Genomic DNA, 18,425 nt, shown 5'->3' on the forward strand with positions numbered 1-18,425 from the left:
AAGGAGGTGAGGGAAGCTGAACATCAAGTCTCTGTGAACAAATGTACACAAAACCAGAAATTAAAAGGAAGGATTGGTACCAGAAAGCTAGCCCCAAGGAACTAGCTCTGAGGGGATCCTGGAAGAAATTCAAGGACAAAGGAGTCCCTCAAGGAAGACTAATGAGCCCATGGTTCAGGAGTAGTTGACCTTAAAGGTGCAAGGATCTTTGGATGAATTCATTCATGAGTTGCAGCAAAGCAATTCCCCAAATTAACTAGAAGTGATTGACTCTGAGAACCCTGATGTGTTACTGCTGTTCAGCTTGTTCCATTTTGTAAGAGGATTTACTCACTGATAGAAAAGAGAGGTCTGACAAAAGCTCTAAAATACATCCCCACCAACTTACACACTGATGTCACTGGAGGACGGGGTTGGGCAAAGTTTTACTCAGAAGAGTCCAATTTTCAAATCTACTCATAAATACTAGGGCTGGCATGATATTAGCAAGACATAACCGGGAGAAAGCTCCTTTATCCAAGCTAAACACTGTTCCCACCTGAATACATTAAAGCTTGCTTGCCCTTAATCATAGCTCTATTCCAGATAGATAGCATTAGTGTTCAGCAGACAAAGCTACATTAGCTTTTCTATATGTCTACCTGTCCTCCAAGATACAAGGATACAGCAGGTGAGGGAGGTGCCAAATATAACCAAAAAAAAAAAAAACTGATGGAGATTTTATCAATTTTATATGCTAAGGGGATGAACACAGTTGTCTTCCTAAAATCAAATACGGTTTATAATTTCTATCCATTGGAGATTCCAGTGTACGCAAAATCCATTAACTACTAGATCAGGCTGACCTGAGATGTGAGAAACGAGAAGCGAGCTTCAGAATCCACATGAAAAAGAACACGGTACAAGATTGCTAAAGGAAAGAATGTCAGTAGATGAAGAGACGGTTTCTCCTACTTTCGTGTTTGCCCTGCAACACTACAAGAAAGAAAAACATAGACACTACAAACTGTGTGTCCCCAAAGTGCTGGGCAATCAACATTAATTGACTGATTCCCTGTTCATTTAAATGAGGAAAATAGAGGGCTTCAAAGGCTAAATAATTTCCTCCTAAATTACAGACCTTACACATAGCACACTGTGTGTTGAATCCCTGATTTTCCAAACTCCAAAACTTCCATTTTTCATCATTTTACCAATCTTTTTTTCCCATTTCCCTACTTCTTACTGGTCCCTTTCACTACCTCTCCTAGTATTTGTTAGACAGTACGTAGGCATGCCATGTACCTAGAACAATTCACAGAGGGTAAATAGGAATGTCACATACCTAGAACCTTTAAAACCACAAAACTCAATTCACAAATGTGGAGGTCTTCTTCTACATAAATTCCCAATTATTTAACTTCTTATTTTTGAGTGTAAAGATGAGCCACTGGCTTTCAACTGGACAGAGGATAGGAACAAGAGAGGTGGTTACATTAAGATCTCCTAAGGAATATAGTCAAATGTTTCAAAATCCAAGGCGCAGTGCCAAGTTACTGGGTGGGCACAGTGGGCAGGGAGTATGTTTATGAGAGTAATTTTAAGGGATCCTGTATTCATTACATATTGCTATATAACTCAGTTACTTAAAAAAACATGCATTTATTATCCTATAATTTATGCAGGTTATGTATTGGGGCACAGCTTACCTGAGTTCTCTGCTTCAGGGTTTCTCTCAGGGCTGTGATTAAGGTGCCAGCCAGGGCTGGTCCAGATCACATCCAAGCAGAGGGGTTCACAGAGATGTGGGTACCAGGAGGTGGGAATCACTGTGAGCCATACCAGAAGCTGCCTATCACATCCCCCAAGGACCCTCTTTCTGGTCCCCTTCCTTATCTTTGGTTTCTTTTCTTTCTAAATGACAGGCTGGTTCACTGCCTGCTGAAAACTTGACTGAAACTACTTGGGAATACCTGTATGCAGAAAACTATAGGGCACTGATGAAAGAAATCAAAGAAGACAGAAACAGATGGAGAGATATACCATGTTCTTGGATTGGAAGAACCAATATTGTGAAAATGACTATACTACCCAAAGCAATCTACAGATTCAATGCAGTCCCTATCAAATTACCAGTGGCATTTTTCAGAGAACTAGAACAGAAAATTTTACAATTTGTATGGAAACACAAAAGACCTCAAATAGCCAAAGCAATCTTAAGAAAAACGGAGCTGGAGGAATCAGGTTCCCTGACTTCAGACTATACTACAAAGCTTCAGTAATCAAAACAGTATGGTACTGGCACAAAAACAGAAATATAGACCAATGGAACAGGATAGAAAGCCCAGAGATAAATCCATGCACCTATGGTCACCTAATCTATGACAAAGGAGGCAAGAATATACAATGGAGAAAAGACAGCTTCTTCAATAACTGGTGCTGGGAAAACTGGACAGCTCCATGTAAAAGAATGAAATTAGAACACTCCCTAACACCATACACAAAAATAAACTCAAAATGGATTAAACACCTAAATGTAAGACCAGACAATATAAAACTCTAGAGGAAAACATAGGCAGAACACTCTATGACATAAATCACAGCAAGATCCTTTTTGACCCACCTCCTAGTGAAATGGAAATAAAATCAAAAGGAAACACATGAGACCTAATGAAATTTAAAAGCTTTTGCACAGCAAAGGAAACCATAAACACGACGAAAAGACAACCCTCAGAATGGGAGAAAATATTTGCAAATGAAGCAACTTACAAAGGATTAATCACAAAAATATACAAATAGCTCATGCAGCTCAATATCAAAAAAACAACACAATCCAAAAATGGCCAGAAGACCTAAACAGACATTTCTCCAAAGAAGACACACAGATGGCCAACAAACACATCAAAAGATGCTCAGCATCACTAATTATTAGACAAATGCAAATAAAAACTACAATGAGGTATCACCTCACACCAGTCAGAATGGCTATCATTAAAAAATCTACAAATAATAAATGCTAGAGAAGGTGTGGAGAAAAGGGAACCCTCTTGCACTGTTGGTGGGAATGTAAATTGATACAGCCACCATGGTGAAGAGTATGGAGGTTCCTTAAAAAACTAAAAATAAAACTACCATATGAACCAGCAATCCCACTACTGGGCATATACCCTGAGAAAACCATAATTCAAAAAGACACATACACCCCAATGTTCCTCGCAGCACTATTTACAATAGCCAGGACATGGAAGCAACCTAAATGTCCATCAACAGATGAATGGATAAAGAAGATTTGCTACATATATACAATAGAATATTACTCAGCCATGAAAAGGAAAGAAATTAGGTCATTTGCAGAGATGTGGATGAGACTGTCATACAGAATAAAGTAAGTCAGAAAGAAAAAACAAATATTGTATATTAAAGCATATATGTAGAATCTAGAAAAATGGTATAGATGATCTTACTTGCAAAGCAGAAATAGAGACACAGACATAGATAACAAATGTATGGACACCAAGGTGGGAAAGGGGAACAGGATGTGAATTGGGAGACTGGAATTGACATATATACACTATTGATACTATGTGTGAAATAGATAACTAATGAGAACCTACTTTATAGCTCAGGGAACTCTACTCAATGCTCTGTGGTGACCTAAATGGGAAGGAAATCCAAAAAAAGAGGGGATATATGTATACTTATAGCTGATTCACTTTGCTGTACAGTAGAAACTAATACAACATTGTAAAGCAACTAAAATTAATTAAAAAAAAGAAAACTTGAATCAGCCAGTCTAGGATTGGTTTGTGCAGAAGGCAAAGGTTTGGAGGTTTTGCTTATGTTCTTTGTTTTGAGGACGAGAAGAAATAACAGGAGGGAAGGGAATTTGAATGAGAGTGAAGATGTGGTTTTAATTCATTTATCCATGCCATTCCATTTGTCTACTGACAGAGCTTATTAAGAGCTGGACATGTACTAAATAAATCTGAATAAACCTGGTCATTAACAGAAACTCGTGGTCATTCTGTTCGACTGACTTTTCATCAGAGACTACAAAAAGCCATACAGTGTCCTGGCCAGTTAGACTGTGTGTGTAAATCACCTGAAGTCAGTATGAATAATACCTGAGTTACTTTTTTAAAATGCCCACTAATTATTTTTGTATTTTGGTTTCCACAGTTACAAATCTTTACTTGAGCTGTTCATAATAAACTGATTCATAAGGGAGTTTTTGCACTGGTGTATACATTGTGAGCAATTCTGGAATCTGGATGATTATGGGCAACCTGAAAAACAAATGCCTTTCTTCAGGGTTAGCAGGTCGTGGCTGCTGCCATTGTTCCCAAACCACCTTTAATATCTGAGTAATTTTTAATGAAAAATCTCAACAGAAATGTGTAGCAAATCAGATGTTAACACGGAAGAAATACTTTTCACAAACACCAGAATGATTTTTAACACCATTTGACTCAGCACCCAGCTCTTACCAATGTTGCTTTGCTTATAGTGACACTACAGATTCTGAAGGAGAAATTCCACAAGCCAGCTAATCGTTAAAGTTTTTATATATTCTTTGCTGGAACCAAATGAATGAAGTTCCTTCTTTGATCTCCATGCCCAGCAAGGAGTAGCAGAGGGCACTGGACTAAAGCTCACAGAATTCTGTGGTGGCAGAGGACTGGAGACCTCACTCGGCCAGGCAACCCTGCTAAGGATTCTGTAAACTCAGAAAGCCCCAGGCACTTGAGGAGAGCCTGGGCCAGCCCAGTGTCAGTTCCTGGAGCTTGCTGGGCTCCTGGGAGCTCACCTCAGGCTATAATCCACACCATGATTCTAAATATCGTACAAGTGCTTCCACAGATTCAACCACACTTGAAACCCATATCTTACCCCAGCTCAGAGGGCTCTGCCTGCCTCTCAAGCCCCCTCCCTGCCACTCCCTGCTGGCTTTTTTTTGTTCTCTGGATGCCAGCCCTTGCCTGACTCAGAGTCTCACACTGTTGTTCTCTCCACCTGGAATCTCTTTCCTAGAACTTTTGACATTCCTTCTTTCAGGCCCCAACTTAACTGCCACCCACTTAAGGGGAAGTTCCCTGAACACCCAATATCAAACTCCTTATTTTCTATTACAGAAACTAGTTTATTTCATTCATAACTCTAAATCTATTTTCTAAATTATTTGCTCATTTAGTGTCTGACTTCTCCAGTAGAACATAAGCTCGAGGACAGCGGCACATCTGTCTTGTTCATTATTTTCTATCCGCATCGCCCAGCACAGAGCCTGGTGCATAAGAGTCACTCAGTAACTATGTACTGAATCTTGGGTCATTCTAACATTCACAGTGATTCTAACTCATTTTGAAAGTTCAATATAGTCTGAGTGTGTGTATTTTATATGAAAATTTCAAAGACAGAAAGTACTGAGGTTGAATCTGAAAGGACTATATTTATGTAATCATGAAAAGGTTTAAAGTGTATTAAATGACAATGTGTACACAGTATAGTCTTATTTATTTGTTCAAACTGGCATGAATAGACCTACCATGTAGGAGGAGAGTATGGATAAGGAAGGGGCTTGTTTGTGTTTTAATGGTGTGTGTATGAAAGTCTGTGTAAATTACAAAACATATTTTAAGGAAATATCATTACTGCTATGAGTGTAATCCAAGGCTGGCATCTAGGTGATATTGCTGGAATTCCTGGTCCTCTTGAGAAAGAATCCAAAGAAGCCATGTAATTGCTGTGCAGTACAGGGAGCACAGAGAAATGCAATTTCACTTACAGTAAATCCCTGAATCCTATTAAATGGGATATATACTAATGAAGTAGAAACAGTTTCATGTGCTGCTAATATTGATATTTATCATTTATTTCTCCTTTTATCTAGCACTTCCTGAGAACAAAAAAAGGATCTATGGGGGGGCAGGGGGACAGTGAATCAAACTTAAAATGTTCTGAGTTCAAATTCTGGCTTAGCCACTTAGTAGCCATATGAACTTTTCTGAACCCACAGTTTCCTTACACACAAAACGTTTTGGTAAAGATCATATAAGATAAAGAATAGAAAGGGTTTTGTAAATTACACAGTGATGTAGAGAAATAAGGTGTTTTGTTCTTTGGGGACAATGGAAAAAACCTTTGCCACTTTTATTAAAGGTCTTGTCAGAAATGTTCATTTGTTTGGCCCTTTTAGATTTAACAAATTCCATTTGCTTCAGTATTATATCTATTCTTTCTCCATATATAGGATTTATGAGGTGCTATTAAGTAGATTTAGATCTGCCTGTCTTGGCTCACTCTGAAATAGAACATTTACATTTCAGAATCTTCTTGGTTTATTTTATGTAGCTGAAACTTATATTTACTGTTGGCTTTGTACTAAATACTGTTTAGAATCTTATAAATTCATCATGGATGTTGTCTTTTTTTCCCCAAATTTAGCATCATCTCAGTCTATCCAGGAACATTTATTTTGTCATAAACTTTTGTTTATCATGGCTTTCACATAGTACAGAATAGAAGAGCATGTAAACTTCAATTCTCGGAGTTTTCTTTTAGTTCTTATTTCTAGAATGCATAAAAATTTTTAAAAGGCTCTGTTCAGAGATTTTTCTGGAAGAAAGAAAGATGTGCAAAAACTCAACCAAATTACTTAGCAACCGAACCCTATCAAGTCTTCTTTATAATGTTTCTCATACATATCACTTTGAAACCACTTGCCTGGTGGGCTGCCACTGCCATCTCATGTATGGATTTTTGGAACCTTTGGTCAACATCCCGTCAGCCTTCCAGCTGCTACTGTCTTGTCTTCTGCTCCTCTTTTAATGTATTAGAGGAATCCAGTATGACTCTTAATGTCTGCTACCTTCACTGTCCTTGGTAAGGGGAATCACCAATCACCAAGTAATCCAATCCAATCACCAAGACCACCGCTGGCTTGACCAGTGATGGTATCTGACCTAAGAACAGCTAGGTTATTGACCCATTGAGTGTATTTACCAGACAGTCCTGCCAACTTTCTATAATATTGACCGTACGAACTGGAGTCTTTCACAGGCATTCAGAAGAGCTAAGAAGCAACCCTTCCTGAGGCAACAACTATTACAGTTCTTATTGAGTGCCTAGTATTGCTGTCAGCTTAGTAAACGTATGGCTGTATTCCTGTTTTCCTCTCCATCTATCCTTAAAAGAAGGCTCCCATTGCCAGAGGTTACCGAATGTGTCTCCTTCCTTGCACTGGATAAAAACAAACTTTCCAATCTAATGTCGCCTATTACTATGATCACACTCACACCTTGTAAACTGATTTCGGTAACTGACCCCCTCCCCTGTCTTGGTGCTTTACACAGTATTAGAGTCTTAGAGTACTACACTCCTATCTTGTTCTCTCCAGTATCCCAAGGACAGAATTCTATCTCCTAAATCCTGATATTATGGCTGGCTTCTCACTACTTTTGCCAGATTCTTCTACTGCCAGTGGCTTGCTGGACTCTACCTATTATCTGCTTCCAAGCTCTCTGAATTCTTGTTGCATCCACTTGAAAGCAGACCTCCCAGATGGTGACGTGTAGGATAGCCTGTAGGTGGATCACCACAAGATGATGCATTTATCACATGTCACCTATTCGTTACCTTCCCACATCGCCTGCTGCAACCCTGCCATCTTCCATTTCTGACCCACCCTGGGTTTGACCCACCTAGATAATCAGTGTAACCCTACACTGTCTGTCTCTGATACTGTCTGTTACACTGCTTATTCGAGGTGAGTTCTCTTCCACCTTATGCCAAGTAACTGTAATAACTGCTTAACTGGTCTGATATCCCGGATCACTCATCTCTTCAATACACCCTATAAATCACCTTTTTAGTCTTTAAATGAAATTTTGGGGATTTACCCATATAATAAAATCACTAACTAAAATACTAAGTGTGGATTTCTTTTCCAGGTGTTCAAGATCCTTTCCAATCTGGCAATCATCTAACTCCCCCTCAGCCTATGTGAACCCTCTGGTCCAGCTAGGAGTCTTGCTAACCACTTTCTAAAATTGCTTTAGATATTCCTTTTGCTTTGCCCTTGAGTATTACATTCTGCTAAATTACATTATCCCCTGAATCCTTTCTAACAATTGGAATCCTACCTAAGTATCATGTAATTCATTAATGCAACCAAAAGACAGTTTTGAGTGACCACCACTTGCTAGACACAATATCAGTTGATAGTTATTCAAAGAGATACATGACTGCTTGCTCTTAACGAGTTTAGAGTCTGAGCGGGAGGGTCAAACATGAAGCAGAGAAATTACTGGAGCATATACAATAGGGAGACCACCAAAAGGTCTACCCAGCATCAGGACGAAAGTAAGCAGGAATATCTTTAAGGGCAAACGCTTCACCTAAATGTTTATTTAATGATAAATAAATGTTTGAAAATTCATAGGGATGGAGAAGACATTGTAGGCAAAAGAAGCTACAGGAGCAAAAGTGTAGATGTTAAGAAGCATGTTGTGTGAATAAAGAAAAGCAAATGTCAGAAAGGAAGTCACAGTGCAACATGGAGATGGAAGGACAAAAATCATGTCATTTTGTCTTATAAATAGAAAATGAGTCTGGAGCACTGGAAGGGTTGCCCAAGTCCCTCCTATCTGCCTCCTTGTTGCTACAATTCTTGCTTCTTCCTCTGATGTCAATTACGTGGATATCAGAAAATTCAAACTCTTCCATATTATCGTCAAGCTGCTTCCTCATCCTTATCCCTATTTTCCAACCACATTTTTTAGTATTTCATTATGTCTTGTCCCTGTTTTGTTGGAAGCAACTCTCTTTAAAAATTGTAACAGTTAAGGGCTTCCCTGGTGGCACAGTGGTTAAAAATCCGCCTGCCAATGCAGGGATACGGGTTTAAGCCCTGGTCCGGGAAGATCCCACATGCCGCGCAGCAACTAAGCCCGTGCGCCACAACTACTGAGCCTGAGCTTTAGAGCCCGTGAGCCACAACTACTGAGCCCACGGGCCATAACTACTGAAGCCCGTGCGCCTGGAGCCCGTGCTCCGCAACAAGAGAAGCCACCGCAATGAGAAGCCTGCGCACCGGAACAAAGACTAGCCTCTGACCGCCGCAACTAGAGAAAGCCCACGCACAGCAATGAAGACCCACTGCAGCCATTAATTAATTAATTTTTAAAAATTGTAACAGTTAATACATTCAACAAATGTCTATTTGTAGTGGATGCTGTGGTACAAATGTTCAGTTGCAGTAGATAGTGTAGTGTGCCACCTAGGCACCCATTCCCTTAGCTTCCAGAAATGCTGGCAACTGAGGACTCACAACTATTACCAGAAATCTAATTCTGCAGAAGGAAGCTGCCTTTCCCAACATTTGCTTCCTTTCCAGGAGCAGTTGGCATCACTGCTTGTCTGCACTCAGGACAAGGCTGAAGACCCATGCCAGCTCCAGAGCAGCCTGGAGAATCAGTTAAGATGCAGTTTACTGAAGCACCTCAGTTCACCTTCTCCTGCCCAAACAAACTCCCAAATAAACTTCCTGAATGCAACTCTCTGAATCTCAGAGGCTATTTCACAGAGAATCCAACCAACAACATTATTCAATGTCAACCATCGTTCCGGAAGGAGAGCTCTGAAGAAATTGTATTTATTATTAAGATCTACTAGGCACATCCAATATGCCAAGAGCAGTATCATGTCTGGAGATGTTGCAACAAACAGGACATGACCTGGGTAAGGGCAGCTCATCCTCCCAGTTCTGGAGGGAGGAGAGCCTGCCAAGGAGGAGGTCTGCTGGTTCTCCATTCTGCTGAACCACTGTCCCCAGGATTAAGATGGAATGATCTTGTTTTACCCAGTCCAGTAATTTATAGATTCAGAAAATTGTAAAATCTCTTTTTCTCTGATGCTTTAAAAACAAAATTAATTTCCTGGTACCAAAGTGGTGACTGTGATCCTTTATAGAAGTAAAAGAACAGACTAGATGATGTCTCAAAGTTCTTTCCAGGCAAAAATTAATGTCAATATTAAAATTGATGCACAGTTTGAAATAAGACGCCATTTCAGTCTTGATCAAGAATGCATTAAGGTCCTAAAAATTTGCTTGGGGTACTTCTCAGTATGGGGACTATTTATTGTGGTAAGGCGTCATCCCCCATATATTTTAAACCTACATCTTGGCACTATTTTTAATACTGTTTTCTGTCTAATTAGACCGTGTAGTGCAATAATCAATTATAACCCTGTGTTGAAGCTACAGATCTGTTACTTAAGAAGAAGAGTTACTTAGAAATGGCCATCAGCATTTTTATTAAAAGAGATGATAATGGTTTTCCCCCTGACAAAAAAGCCTGCTGTATCATCCTGGACTACTTTTAAATGGATGTGGGTTTGCAACTCCAAGGGATAAAATTAAAACATGCACATTCTCTTGCACCAGCATTATTTATCAAAATGACAGTGTGGCCATTTTTCTTACTGGTTAAAATGGCACATGATAATTACTTTAATCTATTTTTTAGTACAGCATAAGATGCTTAAATTGCTGATGTAATTTTGAAGTCAATCTTTATTTATAGCCATAAGTATTCCACGGTGTAAGGATTGGTCATTCATAAAAAGTCATGTAGAATATCTATTCATAGACTGTGCCAATGAGGAGTAAACAGTCAATTTAGAAGGTAGAAGTGAAATAGGAAATAGAATTTGTTAATTCCTTCTCAAGCTTTTCATGCTGTGTCTTAGATTAACCTTCATGTAAATAGAGTCATTCTTTCTATTAGCCTAGAAGAATAAGTAAGTCTCCAGACTTACTAACTCTATCTGGGTACAAGAAAAAGTCATTCAATTTGGTCAACAAATATTTATCTTGTATGTTTTATGAGCCAGCACTGCTGGAAAGACTATAAAAAAATATAAAGAACATGAAAGTAAAGAACCTACAGTATAGATTCCATTTGAGCAATGACCTTGGCTGCTCTCTTCATTGCTCTATGCCAGTGATAGAAAAGTAGTCATTCTACAATTATTTATTGAGTGAATAAGCAAGACGTCGTCTCTGACTTCAGCAAATTTATGACCTGATAGGAAAGTTACCACTTACTGAGTTTTTAATATGTGAAGAAGCCTGATTTCCAAGTTGTCACTTAGAAGGTGACACAAGACTCCTGGGTGATCTTAGATCAATAACCTATGTTTGAGTTCTCTCATTCTCTCCAACTCCACCCAAGGTGGGGTGAGAGCAGATCCCCGTCTCTGGGACACTGACCAGTGTCCACTTAAAAGTCTACCTCTCTGACTTTCCTGTTTTTTTCTAAGCCAGGAAATGGGTAACTATCCTGAACAAGAGTAGAGAATATTGGCTCAGAAAATTTCTTTCAAAGCTATTGTAAATTCAGGGACCACTGCCTGAATGGACTCTTTTCTCTCTTTCTTTGCATTTTTGCTGTAACAACTCTACTCTGAGGCACTGGAAGCCTAATATCTAGGAGGAAGAATGATGTGATTTAAAAAATGAATTTGTATTTGCACAGGAATAAAAAACAAATCCTTTATTACTTCAAGTGCTAATCCAGACACTGTACTATTTCTATTTCATAGATGAGAACATTGAGTCCTACTGAGGCTAAGCAACTTGTTCATATTTACACAGTTCATTAAGAGTAGATTCAGTACTCAAATCTATGTTTAGCTTCCCCAAATTCTTGCTCCTAATTACCACATTTATCCCCATTTTTAGAGATAAGAAACCTTAGCTTAGAGAGAGAAACTGATTTATTCAAAATCATACCATTAACATACTGCAGAACCAGGATTACAACCCAGATTTTCTACACTACGGTGTATTTTATACTCCACTGGTATTTCCACACTGCCTACACATTTTTTCACACCTTAGATTTCCCATTCACCTAAAGAAAATGGCAGTCTTGGAACTGAGTCATGGAATCAATGGAGTTACTATTTCCAGTTAGAGTAAACTTTCATTATTTGACATTGCCATGAAACAGTAATTGTATTTCCACAGAAATCACACATATTCAGTTACAATTTTATCCTACCAGTTTCAAAACAGATTTAAGGGCTAGGCATTAATAATACAATAACAACAGTGATTATATAACGTAATCTCAAACAATGCTACATGTAAATTTGAAGGTTAATGAATATTTCTATGGCTATCACAATAGAAAAACAATGTATCAACATAGAAAATGTCCTAACACTGATATTATGAAAGAGCTAGCAAACCTCCCAAAGTGCTTACCAGTTTTCTGGGAATATTTCTCTCCGTAGCTGGGTCTGGCCCCTGGAGCTGCCAGAGAAAATCCCTTGTGGATTTTCTGTATGAAAATAATTAACCTAAGGAGAGTAAACAAGGAAAAGGGAGATTTCCCTTGGCAGACACAAACATTCACATTTGACTCATGGTAACGAGGTAGTAGCAATAGTCTAACTCTATTGAAAGAAAATCTTTTATATTTGCAGCTCATACGCACCTGCTGCTTATTTCCCAACCCCATTCAAAATTCACCGTTTAGTTTTGAAAAAAGAAACCAAAAAACCCCAGAAATCTCCACAGCAACGACCATAGTATCAAAACAACGTTATAGCTTTGAGTTTGGGAATTTGTAGGGTGAGCTCTCCAGTTTTCTTGGGCTTTAGTTTCGTGTGAAAATACTGTGTGGGCAATATTATATAAGCCTAGTTGTGGCTGAAAACTACATGTTAAATCTTTTTTTGATGACCCATAAATAAATGTGTATACAAATAATATTTTAACTCAAATAACTTCTCATATTAAAAAAAAAAAAACCTAAAAGCAGCAAAGGGTGCAGTTCCACAAACCAGACTGAGCAATTTGTATTGAGGCTATGATCTTCTTGTCAATGTCAGCACTTCACTCTTGCAGTCTTATAATGTGCTCCTTGAGGGTATTTTTGCTCCAATTAAATAAAAATCTATAACACTACTGAATTGGTTTTCAAGAATATCAGCCAATAAGTTAATGCTTTGTCTTCACCCTCTTATGGGATATCAGAGTGGTATCTAAGGCACTTAGTCCAAGAATACTTCTCTCGGAGACTTCAGAAAAGAAATTTCAATTCCAGTGACAAACAGCCCATATGCCCAAAATATAAAAATAACTTAACATGCTTAATAATATATTGAAAACATATTTTTAAGTGACTTCCTGGGAGAACAAGAAAGTAAAGAATATTCAGAAGCTGAAAACAGAGAAAGAAGACACTTGGGAAATTTATAAAGGCCTGAAGCCAGCTTTTTCCAGGAAGCATCTGCTTAACCATGATAATTTCAGTTTCTGTTTTGACAGCCGCAGAGACCATGGGAAGTAGGTAACAAAATCAAGGACTATCCAAAGTGAATGGTCTAATAGAAGATCCCCACATAAAATTGAGTTTTGGAGGGTAACCGGGAATAAATCTACCAAACTGAAGGGTCAGCAAGTAAGCCTGCTTCTCTAAGGTTCCCTGATAATCTGTAAGGACAATTTTGCTCTAAAAATCTACATTTTTCAGACTGGATTCATGCTATCTATATGGTCAACAAAGATTTTCAAGTAGTCCCCAATTGGCAATGATATCAGGTAACTAGAAGCCAACAAAAATGCTCTCCAGAGGAATGCAATCACATCCAGGCTTCAAAGAATTCCCACAGCTGAAGTTCTAAGGACTATGAACTCATCATGAACAGCCATGAACTATGTGAACAAATAAGGTGAAATTAGTGACAGCCAGCTAGTGACAAGATACTAGCAAATATTTCAGACATTGGAATTTATCAGAAAGAGAATATGAAATGAGTACTTTTCATATGTTTGAATAAATAAAGCATTTCTTAAAGTTATAAGCAAAGGACAAGAGAGTGTATAAATTAAACAGCAAGAATTGAAATAAATGAAATATATTTTCAAATGAAAAATAAAATAAAATTTAAAAATTGGTTGATAGACTGAAGGGAAAATTAGATGCAGCTGAAGAAAAAGTTAGTAAACTAGAAGATAGATACAAAGATGTTATTCTGAAAGAAGCCCAAAGATACAAAATACAGAAAATAGAAAAGAGGTTAGGAAGGAGTAAGAAGGTCTAACATGTGTCTAATCAGAGAACCAAAAAGATATTGATACAAAAATCAGAATAAGGCAATAATTAAAGGAATAAAAACAAATAATTTTACTGAATTATAAAAAGATACAAAACTTCAGATCCTCAAAACCCACTAGTTATCTTAAATAACAAATACATATATAATCTATATTTATATAATTAGTCATCAGTATTTTTGATGAAACTGTAGAACACTAAATGCAAGTGTGATATATAAAGAAGGCTGAATTAAACTGAAAGCTATAACAGAAAACAGAAGCAATGGAAGATTACTGAATGTCTTCTGTTCAATAAGTATTAATATTAGAAAAAAAAGTAATAATCTAGAATTTTAAACAAGCAAAGCTATATTTCAAGTATAATAATAAAATTTTGTTTTCAGCTAAACAAAAACTGAAAGTTTACTACAGACTTTCACTAAAGAAAATTCTAAAAGTTCTGCTTCTCTCAAAAAGAAAACTATCATAGAGCTTGAGATGCAAATAAGAAACAGTGGGCAGTGGTCTTGGTAAATCTATAAGACATTGTTTTTAAAATAGTAATAATGATACTGTCTAATATATGGCATTAAAACATAGAGTAGGTAAAAGCAATAGCCAAAAATAGATTTTAATTTATTGGAGGAGTTGTAATTAGAGTTAAAGCATCTTAAGGTCCAATATATTTCAAGTAGTGGATAAAGATATTAACCAACTTCAGACATTGTTTAAATATGCCTTTGAAACTATCTAGGATAGTCATTAAAAAAAAGAAAAAAGTGTAATTTCCACAACAGTAGGGTATAATAATGAAGAGCCTATGAGAAAAATAAATCAACAAAAATGCAACAGATTTTTTAAAAAGCAAATAAAACAAACCAAATGAAGACAAGAAAGGAAGCAAAACATGAAACCAAAAAAGTCAAAAAACGGAAAGTAAAAATTAAGATGTACTTTAAGATCCAAATATATCTAAAGTAATTATAAAAGAGATAAACTTTTCTGTTAAAAAACAAGATGTTTCACCACATTTTTTAAAAATCTAGCTATCGGTCATTTACAAAGGACACTGTTAAACACATATATATAGACACAGAAAGTTTATATAAAAAAGGATGGAAAATATATGTACCAGGTTCAAACCAAAAGAACCTGGTGTCACATTATAAATATTGTATAAAATAGATTTTGATATAAAGTATTACTAGATCTAAGAAAAATAACTGCTTAAAGTTCAATTTATTAGGAAAAATTTTAAAACAATTCTAAATCTTTATGCATTTAATAACAAAACCTCAAATTATATCATTCCAAATTGAAAGCTCTGCAAGAGAGAGACAAATTCCAATGTCATAATGGAAAATAGTTACACATGTCTCAGGAATTGCTAGATTAGGCTGACAAAAAAATAGCAGTAAAATCTGTAACAGTTGAACACTATAACTGACATTTACAAGCAAGGGACAGTGTTACTCTAACGTTACTCTAAGAAACATATAGTACATTACATCCAACAAATAGAGAGTACAATTCTTTTCTTTTTAATTTATTTTGGCTGTGCCGGGTCTTATTTGAGGCATGTGGGATCTTCAGTTGCGGCATGCGGACTTCTTAGTTGCAGCATGCATGCGGGATCTATTTCCCTGACCGGGGATCGGACCCTGGGCCCCCTGCATTGGGAGCTCAGTGTCTTACCCACTGGACCACCAGGGAAGTCCCTGAGACTACAATTCTTTTCTAAGCACACATCAATTATTTATTAAAATGCCAGGCCAGAAAACAAGCCTCAACAAATTAGTGATAGGCACCATCACAATACAATTAAATTAGAAATCAATAAAAAAGAAAAGAAACTAGAAAATTTTCTTACATATGAATTTTCAAAGCTTACTTTTATAAATTAATGTGCCAAAACATACCATAACTATTAGCAAACTGAAACAATGTATAAAAAATATCCAATAAAGCATGAATAACTTAAGTTTGTCTAGAAATGCAAAGTTGGTTTAACATGAAAAAATCAACTAATGAATATCACCACCATAGTCAATTCCAGATTAGAAAGTCAATTATAATCTCAACAGATACAAGAAATGCATCCTATAAAATTCAATAGCAATTCATGATACTAAACAAATCTAATGAATTAAGAATAGAAGGAAACTTCCTTAGCATAACAAACCCTCAGCAAACATTATCTTAAACGGAGACACTGGAAGCATTTCCATTATAATGCAGAACCCGCGAAGAATGCATACCATCACCATTTGTTTTCAATAGCTACTGACATTTCTACACTGCAGTAGAACAAGAAAAGAAATGAGGTGTAAGGATTTAAAAGGAAGAAATCAGGCTGTGATTTTAGCAGGAAACAAGAGTGTCTACTATCCAAGACTATCCAATAGGATCTACAGATTATCATTACAACAGTTATGCACAAATTTTTACATTTATGACCCATTTGGCATTATAAAGAGTGCTGCAGGATGCAAAAACCTGGTCGTTTAATCAAATCAATGAAAGCAGAGGAGGCACTGGGGGATATTAGTTTCATCTCTTTAAATAGTGTAATGGTCCCCATGTATACATACCCTTCTACAAATGTTCCAAATAATTTTCCTGGAACATCACCTTTGTATCATAGCCCTCAGATCTCCCCTCCTAAAATCCCTATAAACATCAGAAATATTGGTGTTATTCTGCTCAGCCCTTTATCCTTTCAGTCATTCATTCAAACCCTGTGACAGACAACATGGAAAGCATCGATGAATAAGATGAAGCCCTTGCCTTCACAAGGTTCACAGTCTAGTGGGACAGTCAGTAACATAAATAAAGCAATGAGATGATAAAAATGTTCCTGCATATCCCAAGGTTATTGGTCTATATGTATTAGTGATGTGAAATGATAAGAGACATATCACAAACGCTACGAATACACGTGTTATGAAACAAACCCCCAGTGCCTCTAGAATCCCAGCCATTTAATAACACTAAAATGTTCTTTAAAATGTTGCCTTACTTCCCTTATTCTAATTTGTGCATTCTAATAAATGTGGAATTTTAATTTTTTACTAGACTTGCTTTAATATATTATTTTTAAAAATACAAGTGTTTTTAAGAAATAACGGGGAGTACACATCTTCTAGCTTACCATTCAACTAATACTGCCTGTGGGCTCAGACCTCTATGAACATGACTCTCCTTTGTTTAGAATGAGAAAAGGTGGATGATAACTCACCAGAACATGGTGTGTGAAATGGCTGATTGGATAATCTTCAGTCTCAGGATGCTGGTGCCCATAAACTCTTGTGGGAATTTTCCAGAAGCTTCCCCGGACACTAAGGGCAGGTTGCCATTATGCAGAACCATAGTTCTGTGCTTTTCCTGGCTTCTGAAACCTGGACGCTCAGCATAGCCAAGATTGTCTCAGCCCAGTCATCACTCCTGTGGTCCCTGCAGCTTTTGCTCCCAGTGTCTCTTAACAGAAGCTCAGCTAGATCCACCTCAAGGAGACGTGATACCCCTGTCTCACAGCATTGTAGACAGAACAGCCCTGAGCACATCCTAAGTGGCTTCTTGGTATCCAGGATAGGCCCAAGTACATCGTAATTGCCATATACAAAAATAAGAGAAGGCAGAAATAGGCTTCTTCAAGGTCAGCTACCTTGTGCATGGTCAGTGTAAGAACTAGAATATTCAGCCTTATTTCCACCATTCTCTACCCGAAGAGCTCAGGGATGGGTGAGGTATAAGAACAGAGGTGGAAGAGGGCAGTCAGCCACAGGGGAATGAAAAGCATCACAGGCTAGTGCTTGAGGCCTTGGCCACAGAAGCCAGACTGCCTGAGTTCAGAGTCCTGGTTTTTGCCACTAATAGCCCTGTGACCTTTGACAAGTTACTTACTTTTTCTGGGCCTTGGCATCCTCATCTGTCAAATGGGGAGAACCTTACCTCACAGGGTTGTGAAAACTGCAGTTCTTGAGACAACGGTAGAACTTTAATAAATATTAGCCGTTTGCTAGATTTCCTAAATACAGTCAGCCCTCCATATCTGTGGGTTCTGCATCCACAGATTTGACCAACCTCAGATGGAAAACACTTGGGAAAAAAATTCCAGAAAGTTTCCAAAAGCAAAACTTGAATTTGCCATGCACACGCAGCTATCTACATACCATTTATGTTTACAACCCTTTACGTAGCACTTACATTGTATTAGGTATTATAAGTAATCTAGAGATGATTTAAATTATACAGGAGGATGTGTGTAGCTTATATGCAAATACTACACCATTTTATATAAAGGACTTGAGCACCCATTTTAGTATCACAGGGGTCCTGG

General features: G+C 37.4%; 1 protein-coding gene across 6 annotated transcripts in view; it reads right to left on the reverse strand.

The window, feature by feature from the left end:
* Positions 1-18,425, reverse strand: part of METTL4 (methyltransferase like 4) — a 526,668-nt gene that overhangs the window by 70,911 nt on the left and 437,332 nt on the right. The window lies entirely within an intron of this gene.

Source organism: Monodon monoceros, unplaced genomic scaffold (assembly GCF_005190385.1).
Source record: "Monodon monoceros isolate NGI ecotype Baffin Bay Population unplaced genomic scaffold, NGI_Narwhal_1 Super_Scaffold_1, whole genome shotgun sequence".
Taxonomy (NCBI): Eukaryota; Metazoa; Chordata; class Mammalia; order Artiodactyla; family Monodontidae; genus Monodon; species Monodon monoceros.